The sequence below is a fragment of the Balaenoptera acutorostrata genome, chromosome 9, assembly GCF_949987535.1.
Source record: "Balaenoptera acutorostrata chromosome 9, mBalAcu1.1, whole genome shotgun sequence".
Classification (NCBI taxonomy): Eukaryota; Metazoa; Chordata; class Mammalia; order Artiodactyla; family Balaenopteridae; genus Balaenoptera; species Balaenoptera acutorostrata.
The window spans coordinates 11709446-11723644 of record NC_080072.1 but is presented as its reverse complement, the minus strand read 5'-3'; the positions used below and the strand labels follow the sequence as shown (position 1 = coordinate 11723644).

Sequence of the window (14199 nt, the reverse complement as noted above, 5' to 3'; positions counted from 1 at the left end):
AAATCACACCTGACTTGAAAAATTAGTCGTTTTTTGGTTTTTTGGGGTTTTTTTTTTACAGAATTTGCTTTAATATTTCCTTCTTCATCTCTGGATGTTGCCAAGCATACGTGTAAGAATACATATTTTCAATTAATGGCCTTGGTGTCATGTAGACATGCACTTAGGATCTCCTTAGCTTGTTAGTGTGTGCCTTTGTGTATGTTATGTAACCTCCTTCCCGAGCCTTACATATCTCATCTCTTAGATAAAGATGATGAACACCCCTATCTCATAGTGTGGTTGTGAGAACTAAAGAAAAAAAAATTGTGTATATTAGAGACTTTCTGTAGGAAGTAAATGAGGACAATAAACGATCCTATCTAATAGGGTCATCTCAAGGATTAAAAGAATACATTTAAAGAGGCATCAGGGAGGAAAAAAAAAATCAGTTTGATAGTATCATCCTTCACCAAGGGTATGAAGACATAACTGCCCTATTACATTGCTGACAGGAGGGTCCATTGGTAGCCGCTCTAGAGAGAACTTGGCAGTGTCTATTAACATTTAAAAATATACATGTCCTGGGCTTCCCTGGTGGCGCAGTGGTTGAGAATCTGCCTGCCAATGCAGGGGACGCGGGTTCGAGCCCTGGTCTGGGAAGATCCCACATGCCGCGGAGCAACTAGGCCCGTGAGCCACAACTACTGAGCCTGCGCGTCTGGAGCCTGTGCTCCGCAACAAGAGAGGCCGCGATAGTGAGAGGCCCGCGCACCGCGATGAAGAGTGGCCCCCGCTCACCGCAACTGAAGAAAGCCCTCGCACAGAAACGAAGACCCAACACAGCCATAAATAAAATAAATAAATTAATTAATTTAAAAAAATATATATATATACATGTCCTGTAAGCAGCAATTCAACTTCTCAGTTTCTACCGTAAAGTGCATGTTAGCAGGAAGTGTATGTTCAAACATGCATGTTGCAACACTGTTTGTAATAAACTAGCAACAACGGGACGCTACCTAAGTGTCCATCAGGGAGGAATAGGTACATGAATTTTGGCACGTCAATTCTGCGAAACAATGAAAAAGACGAAGGTAGATTTATATGCATAACATGGAAAGAGGTCCAGGAAATAATGATTGAATTTTTAAAACTCAAGGTATAGAATGATCATTCAATATGATTTCATTTATGAGAATACAGAGAGAGCCACATAAAGCAGTACTATATATTTTTGATTGGTACATATATGAATGTTATTAAGCAGAAAAAGTATAAATTTACATGTCTGCCAACATAAACCATAGTTACCTCTTGGGGAGACCAGGAAGGGATTAAAATTGAGGGTTCTGGTTTAAACATTCCTTTACCTATGGTGTTTTAATTTTTTTTTTAATAGGGAATTTGTCTGTATGTTATAGAGTTGAAATGCAGTTTTTAGCTTCTGGGAACAATGTCTGGCATATAATAAGCCTCTAATAAGTGTTAATTCCTTCATTTGGCATAAAATCTCTAAATCATCTACCAAGTGAATTTGGATTTATTTATTCATTTACTTAACAAATATTTATTAACACAGAGCTTGTCCCAGTCATAGCCTATGCTTCAGGGAAACAGCAGAGAGTAGTTTACAATTTGATAAATAAACAAGAAAGTTTACAATTTGATAAATAAACAAGAAAAAAATAGTAGTGTTGTGGGAGCTGATGGATGAACTAGAGGATGCTATGGGAATATACTGCAGTAACTCTTTACTATGTCTGGAGGAGTCAAGGACCAAGGAAGGCTTTACAGACAAACTTCAAAGTCATACCCCTCCTATACATAAACTGCCAGTAATCCAAGTGGTCAGAGAATGGATCAAATACCAGCATGAACTGAAAGAAGGACTGAAGCAGAAGAGTTATAGCCAAAGTTGATGCAACTTAGGGAAGGCTGTCATGATTCACCATGATTTATATACACAACCACTAAAGAAGCAAGACTTCATTAATGTTTGCCCTTTGCTCAAGAACCATCTTGTAAAATAGGATCAAAGACAAATTAAAATCCACATTCAATTCTGCTGCAAACTCACTGACTTGGTTGTCCTATCTCAGATCATGTCATAGAGATCTGAGATAGGACGTAGAAGGGACCCCTCCTGAGATAATGCATGAAAATGAAAGCAGGGGTGTCAGAATCATGGAACAGGCTGCGTTCAAATTCCAGAGCAACAGTAGAAAAGATACAAACTCTAGTATATGGAGTGCAAGTAAATTGGGGATGAAGTGAGAACAGAGAGTAAGTCAAATATCCACACAAGACCAAGAGTGAGAGCTGGTCTAGGGAACAGATATGGAATCAGAGCTGCCAGAGGAAGTCTCTCTTCTCTGACACTGTTCCTTAAATCGGGTCCCATCCAGTCACTAGGCAGTTTCAGCCAAGAAAATTAACCGTATGGCACTCTGCTCTCCTTTAGGGCTTCTCCCTTACCCTTATCTCTGCTCTTTGCTCACTGTGATTTCACATCTTTGAATCTGCTGGTTTAGGTCCCTATTTCTGACCCCAGGGGACACCATGACCCCACAGATGTGACCCTGGTCTCTTTTCACACACGATTTACAGGTACCCTATTGCTTTGCTGGCTCCGAGTAACCACTGCTGAACCCAATTTAATGAGGGCTCTCAGGTCAGCCTTCCTGGTCAGTATCAACCTTTGGATAGGTAGGTATCCAAGGCAAGGGGAACAAAAAATTTGTCCCAAATAGTGAATGGACTGGTAAGAGTGGTGTTTTGTAAACAGGTCTCTAATCAATGCTCATGGTCCTTGGTCATGCCCCAGCTGGCTCTAAGGCATCCTGGACACAGCACCTGAGGCCATAAAGCTAAGGAATATCATAGAAAAGCTTATTTATTTTCTATTGCAAGCAATCAAAATTGAAACCCTACCAGTCTATGACAAGAAAAGTAAAAGGGAGAAACAAACCTTTGTAGAGCCTAATTATGTAGTAGACATGTAGGTTGGGGATCTTATTTGAAAGAGCTTCTTTAATTTATTACTCAGATCCCTATTATTACTAATAGTAAGTGGGCCACTTATTATTATGATTACATATACCAAAACTTAAGGTATTTTTTGTTTGTTTTTTCTTTTAAACTCAAGGAACTATAAGACACAGAGAGGACATCTGCTTCTTTCTCTCCTTGAGTTTTTTCAATGCATCTTTGATCTCCTTGTTTCTCACACTATATATGATGGGGCTCAGCATGGGAATCACAGCTCCATAGAGCATGGACACCACCTTATCTTGGTCTAATGAGTAGCCAGCACTAGAATGGAGATATGAGAAGAGACCAGAGCCATAGAAGAGAATCACTGTGGTCAGATGAAAGGAACAGGTGTTGAAAACCTTCGTCGGCCCTTGGGTTGAATGGATCTTCATGACAGCAGCAATGATGTAGCCATAGGAAACCAGGACAACAAGAGCTGAAGTCCCACCAACTGTACACACAACAATAAAGTTTACTACCTGGCTGAGGAAGGTACTAGAACAAGACAAGACCAGCAGTGGTGGCAGGTCACAGAAAAAGTGGTTAATGATTCGTGGCCCACAGAAATGGAGTCAGAATATAGAGCTGGTTTGTACCAATCCGGTGAGGAATCCTCCAGCGTGCACTCTAATGGGCATCCCCATTAGGTGCTGGGTGTCATGAGGGCGGTGTAGAGCAGAGGGTTGGAGATGGCAGTGTACCAGTCGTATGCCATGGCTGCCAGGAGACAGCACTCTGTGCCTACCATCCCAATGAATAAGAAAAATTGAGCAGCACAGCCCACAAAGGAGATGGTCTTCTGTTCCTTGAAGAAGTTACAGAGCATCTTAAGGGCTACAGAGGAGGTGTATGAAATATCAGTGAAGGACAGTTACCAAGGAAGAAATACGTGGGGGAGTGGAGGTGTGACTCCATGGCAATCAAGACAATAAGGCCCAGGTTCCAAGCCAGAGTCCTGAAGTAGATCACCAGAAACAGTACAAAGAGGGTAACCTGCAGCTCTGGATGCCCTGAAAATCCCAAAAGGATGAAACTGGTCATCATGCTGATATTCCTTCCCAGGGCTATCTTCTTCTCTCTGCTGCCTTCAGAGCCCCAAAATGAGATTCCTGGGGCAATGAAAATCCAGGTGAAGAAACCATTTTTTTCTGTCATGGAAACATAGACGCCCCAGAGCCAGAAGAGACAGTGGAAGGCAAATGTCCTACCTCCATCCAATGCAGAAATCCCCTCTACAGCACTTATTGGGTCTTTCAAAGAGATCGTTGTCATCCTGATCTGATTCATTTGTTTGTGCAAAAGTGACAGGTCCCAGAACAGACGGGCATTTTTGCATTATCTGGATCATCACCTTCACTGTCAATGTCACGGCTTTATCAAAGGAAGTTATTAATAGCACTTGGACTAACTACCCCCACTTTTTTTCCAGTGGATCCAAACATTGTGATTGGATTAATGGGCCACTCAGATTTATACTAGATTTTTTTTCTTTTTTGAGAAGAAATGCCTAGAGAGGCAATTTTGTGTTTCTCATCATCATAGTCTGTTCTGACCAGGTTTTATGGGGTCAAGGTGTTCTTTTTCCTTAAAGCAGAGGAATGAAGCACTTAGAGATGTGAAAAACTGGCATCCCCTTTAGAGATTAAAGAAAGGGATAAGGAAAAAAAAGTTCAACACTGTGAAACGCTTATGCTCATTTTGCACAAATATTATCAACTGACCTTGCCCCATGTGTTTGATAGAGAAATGCGGATGATGTACAAAGTAATAAAACATTACTATTAAGTTGAAAATGTTCAACATACTGCGTGGGATAGTCATGAAACAGACAAATCACAGCACAGTGTGACAGTTGCTCTAAGAGCAGTATTTGTACAGTGCCCTGGGTCCTGGACATAGCTTCTGAGAGGAGATGTGTTTGAGGAGGATTCCAACAATGAGGAAAGGGTTACCAGAATGAAAATTGTGTGTGTGAGCGGTTGACAGGTGGTTGGCTCAAGAGCTTTATATTAAAAATGGGAAAAGCATTTGTAAAAGCACAGGAAACCATAGTGTTTGAGGAACCTTAAAAACATTAGCATGGCAGGAGCACGGGCTAAACAGAATTAAGAGAAGATAATATAAGGCTACTTTTGAGAGAGAGCAGGGGCTGAACAAATTGTGAAAGATCTTCAAAAGCAAAGATGGTGAGGACATTTGTTGAAATGTTTCATATATGTAACTGCATTTACTGTATATATAATTGCACATACTATATATATATATATATATTTATAATTGCATATATGTGTTTACATATTCATATTTAATTTCAACCTTCTCTCCACTTCTGGACTTCTGCCCCCTTTGCCCTGCCCTCTTCTTTTGATAGGACTTATCACCTCCTACTATTGCATATAATTCATTGGTTTGTTGATTATTGTCTCTCTCCCTCAACAAGAATGTAAGCTCAATGAAGACCAAGATTTTTAGGCATTTTTGTCTCTTTTGTTCACTGAAGTATCACAAGCACCTAGACCATTGCTTGGCACATGGTAGATGCTCAATACATATTTGTTAAATAAATATCATGCTAAGGAGTTTGACCTTTCCCTTATGGCCAAAGGGAAAACATGAACATTTTATCTTTGTTTGTTTTTTAAATTTTACTTTTTTTTGTAAACAAGGAACTAGCTGTCAAGTACATGTTTAACAATATAACTGAGAGCAGTGCAGAAGCAGTGTAAAAGATGAATCAGAGTGAAAGAAGGCTGAAAAGGAAGACTGGAAAGTTGCAAGAAGAGAAAGTTGCTTCAAAGGCCAGGAAGAAAGCTGATGATGATTTGAATTAAAATAGGTAGATTTAGAAACAAATTCTTCCCTGAGATGTAACAGCACCATTCGTTCTGCAGTGCAGCCAAGAAGAGAAACCATATATGGCCAGACAACTCATCCCTCCCCCTTCATTTTTCACATTTACAGTTATTGTCAAAGGTATATTTTAGTAAGATTCATCATGATTCTTGCTACTTCAACCTCAAGGTTCTATGATAACTAGTCTATTACATTTTTAGAGTGTGATAAAAGCTAATTGCCAATTATTTTATATGATTACTACATCGTTAACCTGGTCATTTTGACCTGAATTATCTGAAGGTAAAGATATAGAAATAGAGTATGAGACATACATTAAATTTCCTTATAATAATAACTATATATAAATTAGTTTGCATGGTCTGAGAACCACCATCACTTATTTTTAGTGTTTTTAAGTTTCTACAAAATTTTCACATCCATCATGGTATTGGTGGTCCTCCAAAGCATGGCCTTGACGTCAGACACAGCTAGTCTCCAATCCTTGCGTCACTACTCACTAGCTATGTGGCCTTGCTCAAACTGACACAGGATTCTCAAATCTCTTTTGATTTCCCTCTACTGTAAAGGGGAGGCAATACTAGGACTACCTCCTAGATTGTGAATATTAAATGAAATAAATTACATCATGTTTTGGAGAGAAAAATATTTTTATTATTTAACAAAGGATCCACACTGTCAGGGTTTGAACCCAGAGGTACTTCATCCCTAATCCAGGGTCTGCTCTCCACTGCACCGGCTGACTAACCCCAGGTGCATGTACTTGTACACAATAATTGCTACATCAACCATATGCCCTTCATGATGTAGGAAGTAATAAAAACTTTGTTATTGCCAATATTTATAGCAACGTGTTGGGTTATTTGATAACACTTACCTCACTCTGTATTTACTCTTTGTTTGCTGACTTGTTCTGTCTGTATCCTTAACTGTGAAGTCTGGGAGGGCATTATAACCTTAATTCCTTGCACTGTGCCTGGAACATAGTGGACATTAAATAGTATGTGCTGAATGAGTTCAATTTACAACAATTCCAAAAGACATGTATTACAGACAAGAAGCTCATTGAAGTTATGACAGCTCAAAGAGATATTAAATGACTAAACCAATATTTAAACTCTTGATTCTTTGACTCTAGAGCCTGTTCTTTTTCCTGAGTGCTATGAAAGAATTTGGCCATGGGTCTGGGCAGTCCATAGGACCATAGTATAGATGGAACTGCAATAGAGGTGATACTTTCCCCATCTCAACTGACTGGACAAGACTGGTTATGTGGAACTTGAATTCCGAAAATCATTGTAAAGAGTTTTCTTCTCCTCAACCTGAGCAAGTCCCTTTACATTTTAACAAAACTAAGCCACTACCAAAATAAAGAGGAATGAGGTTCTAATGTGGTAATTCCCAAATAAATGATATAATTGAGGTACAGAGCGTATTTGTATTTCAGATGACTTTGTAAGGTATGATGAAGAAAACTTAGAGAGAATAACATGCAGGAAAAGAAATGTGTTTTCTGCTTTCCTCAATTATTTCTCCTTATCTGTTACAGTGCTTAGCAGATTATAGGTGTCCAATGAATATATGTCATCTGGCTGAATAAAGGGCTATAAAATAGTTACTATATAGATGTTATAAACTTTCCCTAATTCCAAGACTATTGGATCTGCCCTATTTTAAATACTCCCTGAATATCCAGAAAATTCTGGTGATATGCCTAAAATATAAAATATCAGAGATAGAAATCAGTTAGCCTAGCCTTTGTCCATTATAAATAATAAAACTGAAGCCAAAGAGAGAGAGTTATTGTCTGTACCGTTGGTTGGTTACAAGAGGTGAAATTAGGACCTAAATCTCATTCTCCAAGATTAGCTCTTTCTGCTTTACCTTATTCTAAAACCTGGAGTTTCAATGGTCACTAGAGAGAATCCAAAGAAATTATACGGTTTTTTAAAAATTGCAGACACACACATGCACATATTCATGAGTCTAGAATAGCGTAAAAAGCCCTGGACTGAAACCTTAAAAAAAAAAGAAAGAAAGAAAAGTGCTGATTCAAGTCCTGTTTCTCCTACCTTTCTGCTGTGTGACCTTGGGAAAAAATATTTGCCTTTCTGAATCTTAATCTTCTTATCTCCTGTCTATACTAGAAAAAAATCAGCTTAGATCATTGTTTTCTAGTCCACTTCCCTTCCTTCTTTCTTTCCTTCCTTATTTCCATTTGTAAATAGCAGAAACTTTTTAAAAATGAGAGCTTCTGCAGAATTCCAGAATATAAAATAGGTCAAGTCCAGCTCCTCTGGTTAAAGCCAGAGCAGTAGGGAAGGGGACGCCAGCATATTGCCTGCTCCACCTTCCTCATTTTCAAGGGTCTTTCTAACTCTCTCATTCTGTGATTCTAGAATTCACCATGAACCATATCTAAAGAAGGGCAAAAGGCAAACTCACCTACAACTCCCTAAACTCTGGGTTTCGGTCAGATGGCTAAGACCAGAAGCTTGTAACAAGAATGAAACCCATCTCTGCTTGCACCAGGAGCACTGGTGTTGGCCAAAAAAGATAAACAAAATTTATATGTAGCTACTTTAAATTGGCCACCAAGGGAAGGACTTGATGGGGCTTTAAAGCAAGGCCCATTCTCTCCGACGTACCATTGGATCTCTCTAGTTGTGGGGTATGACATATCCCAGAGAGAACCTACTGGCAGCTTGGCTGCCCATCTGGGCTCGGAGGGAAAAAGGATGCCAGCTTTGGTTGGGTGGAGTTGATTTCCATTGACCCTGCTTCCATTATATTTCTAGTCCCTGGTCTGGTTCCAATAAGGTATCCCTAGAGGCAGTGAAAGCCAAGAGTGGCTTTCGGCTTCAAAATAGGTAACTATATCATCAACGGCAGTTACCTTTGTAAAGCACCAGATATTTTACAGAACTTCTTCAATGTAAAAATATCTTTTGAATGACTCCAAGGGTTGGAGCTAGGACTGAATGGGTACAACTGAGAGAGAGAAAGAGACAAGAGACAGAGAGATTATAAGGAAACAATAGGACAGTCCAAAGGTAGAATGGATGTTCTGGAAAGGAGTAAATTCTCCATCACTGGAAGTAAGTGAGGAGAAGATAGTACAGTTGACAGTGATGATCTCACTTCTATGTGGAATCTAAAAACAAACAAACAAACAAAGTCATAGAAACAGAGAACAGATTGGTGGTTGCCAGAGGCAATGGGTGAAGGTGACCAAAACAAATTTCCAGTTATAAGAGAAATAAGTTCTGGAGATGTAATGTACAGCATGGTGACTAGAGTTAACAATAGTGCATCATATATTTAAAAGTTGCTAAGAGAGCTGATCTTAAAAGTTCTCCTCACAAGAAAAAACATTGTAACTACGTGAGGTGATATATCTTAACTACATAAACCTATGTGATAATCATTTCACAGTATATACCTGTACCAAATTGTTATGTTGTACACCTTAAACTGATACAATGTTATGTCATTTGTATCTCAATAAAACTGGAAGAAAGTAAAATAAATAGGCTATCTGAGAGAGAGCCAGAGAGACTGAATTAGTTGACCTAATGCGTTCTTCAAAATTCTAAGATTCTATGATTTTGTACAATGAGGAGAAAGAGGAAAGAAGACTGACAGATACTACTATTTTTAGCTGTATAGATTGGGCCTTTTGTATCCTTTATTTCATAACAGCCTCACAGTAGCTCCCAATGGAAAGCATTCTTAAATGCATTTTCAGGTGAGAAAAAGGAATTTTGGAGAAGTGTTTGCCAAAGGTCATGCAGAGAGGTTGTGATAAAGCTGGCATTTGTACTAAGGTCTTCTAGAATCCAAAATCCACATTCAGTCCTCTATACCCCACGTCCCCCACCCCCATAAGGACATGAAAAACGGATGGCAATGGGGAAAAAAAATCACTTGATGGGCCTCATTTAAAACAAAAACAAAAAACTATGTGTCGGGAGTTTAAAAGAAAAATAACTTTTGGTGTTTGACTAAGGCCAGATTTCCTTCATGTCCATGTTTTGTTTATGATTTATCAAATATCCAACTTGAAAAGACTTGAAATCTATTTGTGTGTCTGGCGAAAGGACATGCAAGGAACAGAAGGAAGTGGGTATTGCGCAAACCCACAGGACTCTGCAGCTTCTTTCGAGGATTTGTGAAATGGCAGCCGCACCCTGCTTCTGTTGGCAGCTCTTCAAGCTGCAGCCAGATGAGAAAAATCTTCTGCCTCTTCCCTTCTCCACCCCCAAACGCCATCCACTTCTCTTCTATCAGGGTCATAATCTCTTACTGTGAAGCTAAAAAAATTATACCCTTTCCCCAAATTCCCAGCTCTTGGCCTTAGGCCTACATTCTTGGGATCCTTCTAAGGCTTGACATTGGGGAAAGGGTCACCATGGTCAATGCAGTAGTTTGTATGTAATTAATCTTTTCTAGATTAAAAAAAATATGTGAATAAAACCCAAAAAACCCTCTAGTTTCTTACTCCTCATTGCAGAGTGAAGGGTGTAAGGATGGAATTACTGGAAGACTGTGGTGTTTTTAAAAATTCCTGCCTCTCTCCTTCCCTTCTTCCCAAGGCAAAATTTCAGAAAGGACTCTTTCTTTGCTATTTGCAGAATAAGAATCTCCTCAATAGAATGAAGTCCGCCTTTCATGGCGTCTCCATCCCAGTCCCTTTTTGTCAGGCAGTTTTAACCTGATGATTGGTCATAATCTGCCAAAGTCTTCCAACTGCTTTCTTTTTGCCTTCTGACTCTCTCCAATTCAATCTTTCCTCCTTAACCTGCAGGAAGACCTCCCTAAACACAGGTCCAACCGTGTCTTTCCTTGCTCAAGAATATTCGTTAGTGTTGTTCATTAATAGCCTGATGACACCCAAGTTTCTTATCCTGATCCTCAAAGCCCTTACCACCCAGTGACGCTTGGTGAACCTGGCATGGAAATCAAAGATAGAAAAATATGAATAAAAAGCCATTGGGGCTTCCCTGGTGGCGCAGTGGTTGAGAATCTGCCTGCCAATGCAGGGGACACGGGTTTGAGCCCTGGTCTGGGAAGATCCCACATGCCACGGAGCAACTGGGCCCGTGAGCCACAAATACTGACCCTGTGCGTCTGGAGCCTGTGCTCCGCAACAAGAGAGGCCGCGACAGTGAGAGGCCCGCGCACCGCGATGAAGAGTGGGCCCCGCTTGCCGCAACTAGAGAAAGCCCTCGCACAGAAACGAAGACCCAACACAACCAAAAATAAATAAATTAATTAATTTTTTTAAAAAAAAGCCATTGGATGTGGCAAAAAGGAAGTGGTGATCTGCCCAGCACAGTTTCAATAGGAGCCCATCAATCTCAGATGGAATATCTGGAGTGGGGATCAGAGAGAGTTTGAGTAAAGCCAGGTGCGGAGAAAAATGAGATCCCAGTTTAGCAGTAAAAGAAGAGAAGGAAATGGGAAAGCAGGTATCATGGCTGGCAATGTCAAGGGAAAGAATTCTCAGGATTAGGGAAATTGGAACAGATCTGGAGACTGAAGGAAAGGCCTTGGAGATGGATACTCTGCTGCAGTGGTTCTCAGTCATGGCTGCTCACAGATCACAACCAGTCATTGGCAGAGCCAGAATTTAAGCTTGTGCCTCCAATCATGAGAGATGAAGGAAGGTTGGATGAGAACAATCGAGGCAAATGGTAATCAGTGAATCAGGGAACCCAGAATCAGGAAGGGAGGGGCCTAAAAAGGGAGGAGGTGGCACAGAGGACAAAATTATAGGACGTTATGCTTTTGCTTAAAGCTGGTCTCGTCTGCCTTTGCCAGTAGTTGTTTTAGCTCATTGAAAATTACAGAGAAGTTTATTTACTTTTCTGGATCCAGGGTAAATGGAGAAGGTATTCTCTGAAATCCATTCTCAGTCTTAGAATAGATCTATAAACCAGCATTGTAAAACCTAGAAAATAGTTGCTCAACCACACGTGTCAGGCAGATGTCGACCTTCACACACAGTGTCTGTTGTCTATTCTTTAAGAGACTCTGATCCTTCAGTGCTGTTTGGAGTGATGGGAAGGGTTGAGGCTCTTCTGGGAAGCCGCACTGCTGTGGTATACCCTGCTGAGAGAGCCCACCCCAGACGTTCCTAAAGAAGCCTTTCTGGGACACAGAACACGGACAGGCATGGAGCCAGTAGGAATCATGCATCCAATTAACTGTGTATTGCAACACTGAGTTGTCCCTTAAAATAGACCTTAAAATGACCCAGAGCTGATGTTGCTTGGGAAATGTACAACCACTCTGAATCTGCTTGATCTTAAAAGTAGCATTTTTCAGTGGGCTGAATTTCAAGGAGAAAAGGCAGCTGTGATTGGATACAGGCAGTCAGGTTGATAAATGTTCGCTGGAGAGCGCTATCCAGCTGGATCCCAGATGGTGGGAAAGGCCTTGTCTATGAGGCCATAAAAAGCCAGATGAATAAGGAACATTTTAGTCTACTTGGATGTTGATGTCTTGGAAAGGCAAGAGAGGAAGAGAGAAGAGAGCAGCTGTCGGGTATCAAGTATCTGTTTATTTTACTGAATCATTAATGAGCTGAAAATCGGAAAATGGTCTTGAAATTCTCTCTATCAGATGTGGCAGATAGAAAGATAGAGGGAAAACCCACCAGATTCCCTCTGTGCCCTGCCTCTATTGTATCTCTGATTGAGGTCTCAACACGTCACTCTTGATCACCAATGTGTTTGGGCAGTCAGCTTAAGAGCAACCACACATGGCTAGGAATGGCAAGAAAGAACCTATTACTCACCCATTTGTTACCTCTCCTGAAGACCAAATTTTGAACTCAGTAATGCTGGAAATATTTCTGGATTGACTTCATCTCACTCTGATTCTTTCATTCTTCTGTATGCTCCTCAAGTCAACATTTATTTAGCTCTCTATGATTAAGGGCAACCGGAAAGATAAATCAGATGGTTTCAAGGTTGACGCCTTGAAATTCCCTAGCTGTACACTGTCTTGACCTCTATACCTCCACCAACTTCAACCTCTATGCCACCCCAGTAACACAATGTGACAGCCCAATCCCAGACCTCACCATAATGGGAGACTGCTAAATTTTAAAATCTCAAACCCTAAAATTTCCCTTTATCGAAACTTCTTCTTTTTCTACTGTGTAACTGTCAGTGAACCTATTCTTGGTGACTTTTTGTTCCTCAAACCCTCCCATGTTCATGAGTCTACTGGCCCTAAGTTATTCCTACTACCACCCCTCATGATTTTCTTCTTTTTCCCTGTACTATTCCCAGACTTAGGTTGCTGATGAGATCAGCTATTTAAATGAGGTCTACAACCCCACAAAGAAATTCACTGCTGCATAAAATCCTTCCTGAGCCTTCTGTTGTCTCCCTATCATATTCCCCACAGCCAGCCCAAGATAACCGTTCTTGACACCCTCAACTGGATATGAATTCTCCCTGTTCTAAACTCTCATAGCTTGTACTTGTTACTCTCTCATGGCATCTATCACTTTCTGACTCAGACAATAGTTATGTGTCTACTTGTATTATTTCTCTTTGAGGTCTTTTAGGGCTTCAACTTCTTATTCATCTTTGTATTCCAGTGCTCGGCATCAAGCAGATGCTCGGTGACTGTTTCCTGAAATAAATAGGACAATTTTTCTATACAGGAACTTTTAAAACTTCATCAGGGTATCAACTGCAAAGTTCAGAGGGGGGTAGCTTTACAGAGAAGCAAATTAAAATGTAAATGAGGATATTAATTTCCCATTGTTGCATAATGAATTAACACACATTTAGCAGCTTAAAACAATAGGCATGGGCTTCCTTGGTGGCGCAGTGGTTAAGAATCTGCCTGCCAATGCAGGGGACACAGGTTGGAGCCCTGGTCTGGGAAGATCCCACATGCCGTGGAACAAGTAAGCCTGTGCGCCACAACTACTAAGCCCACGCTCTAGAGCCCTCAAGCCACAACTACTGAAGCCCGTGTGCCACAACTGCTGAAGCCAACGCGCCTAGAGTCCATGCTTCACAACAAGAGAAGCCACCACAATGAGAAGCCTGTGCACCGCAATGAAGAGTAGGCCCCGCTCGGCGCAACTAGAGAAAGCCCGCGCGCAGCAATGAAGACCCAACGCAGCCACAAATAAATAAATAAATAAATATTTAAAAAAAAAAAAAAAGAATGCCAACCTTAAAAAAAAACAATAGGCATATATTATCTCACAGTTCTGTAGGTCAGAATTCTGAGCACAGTGTGGCTGGGTTCTCTGCTTACTGTCTTCCTCCTGAACAGGGTAAGAGAAGATAATGGGGTTTT

At 40.6% G+C, this 14199-nt stretch overlaps 1 pseudogene; it reads right to left on the bottom strand.

Annotated features, from left to right (window-relative positions):
* Nucleotides 1–2795: 2795 nt before the first annotated feature.
* On the bottom strand, nt 2796–4170 carry LOC103007548 (olfactory receptor 5A1-like; annotated as a pseudogene).
* Between the last annotated feature and the right edge of the window lie 10029 nt (nt 4171–14199).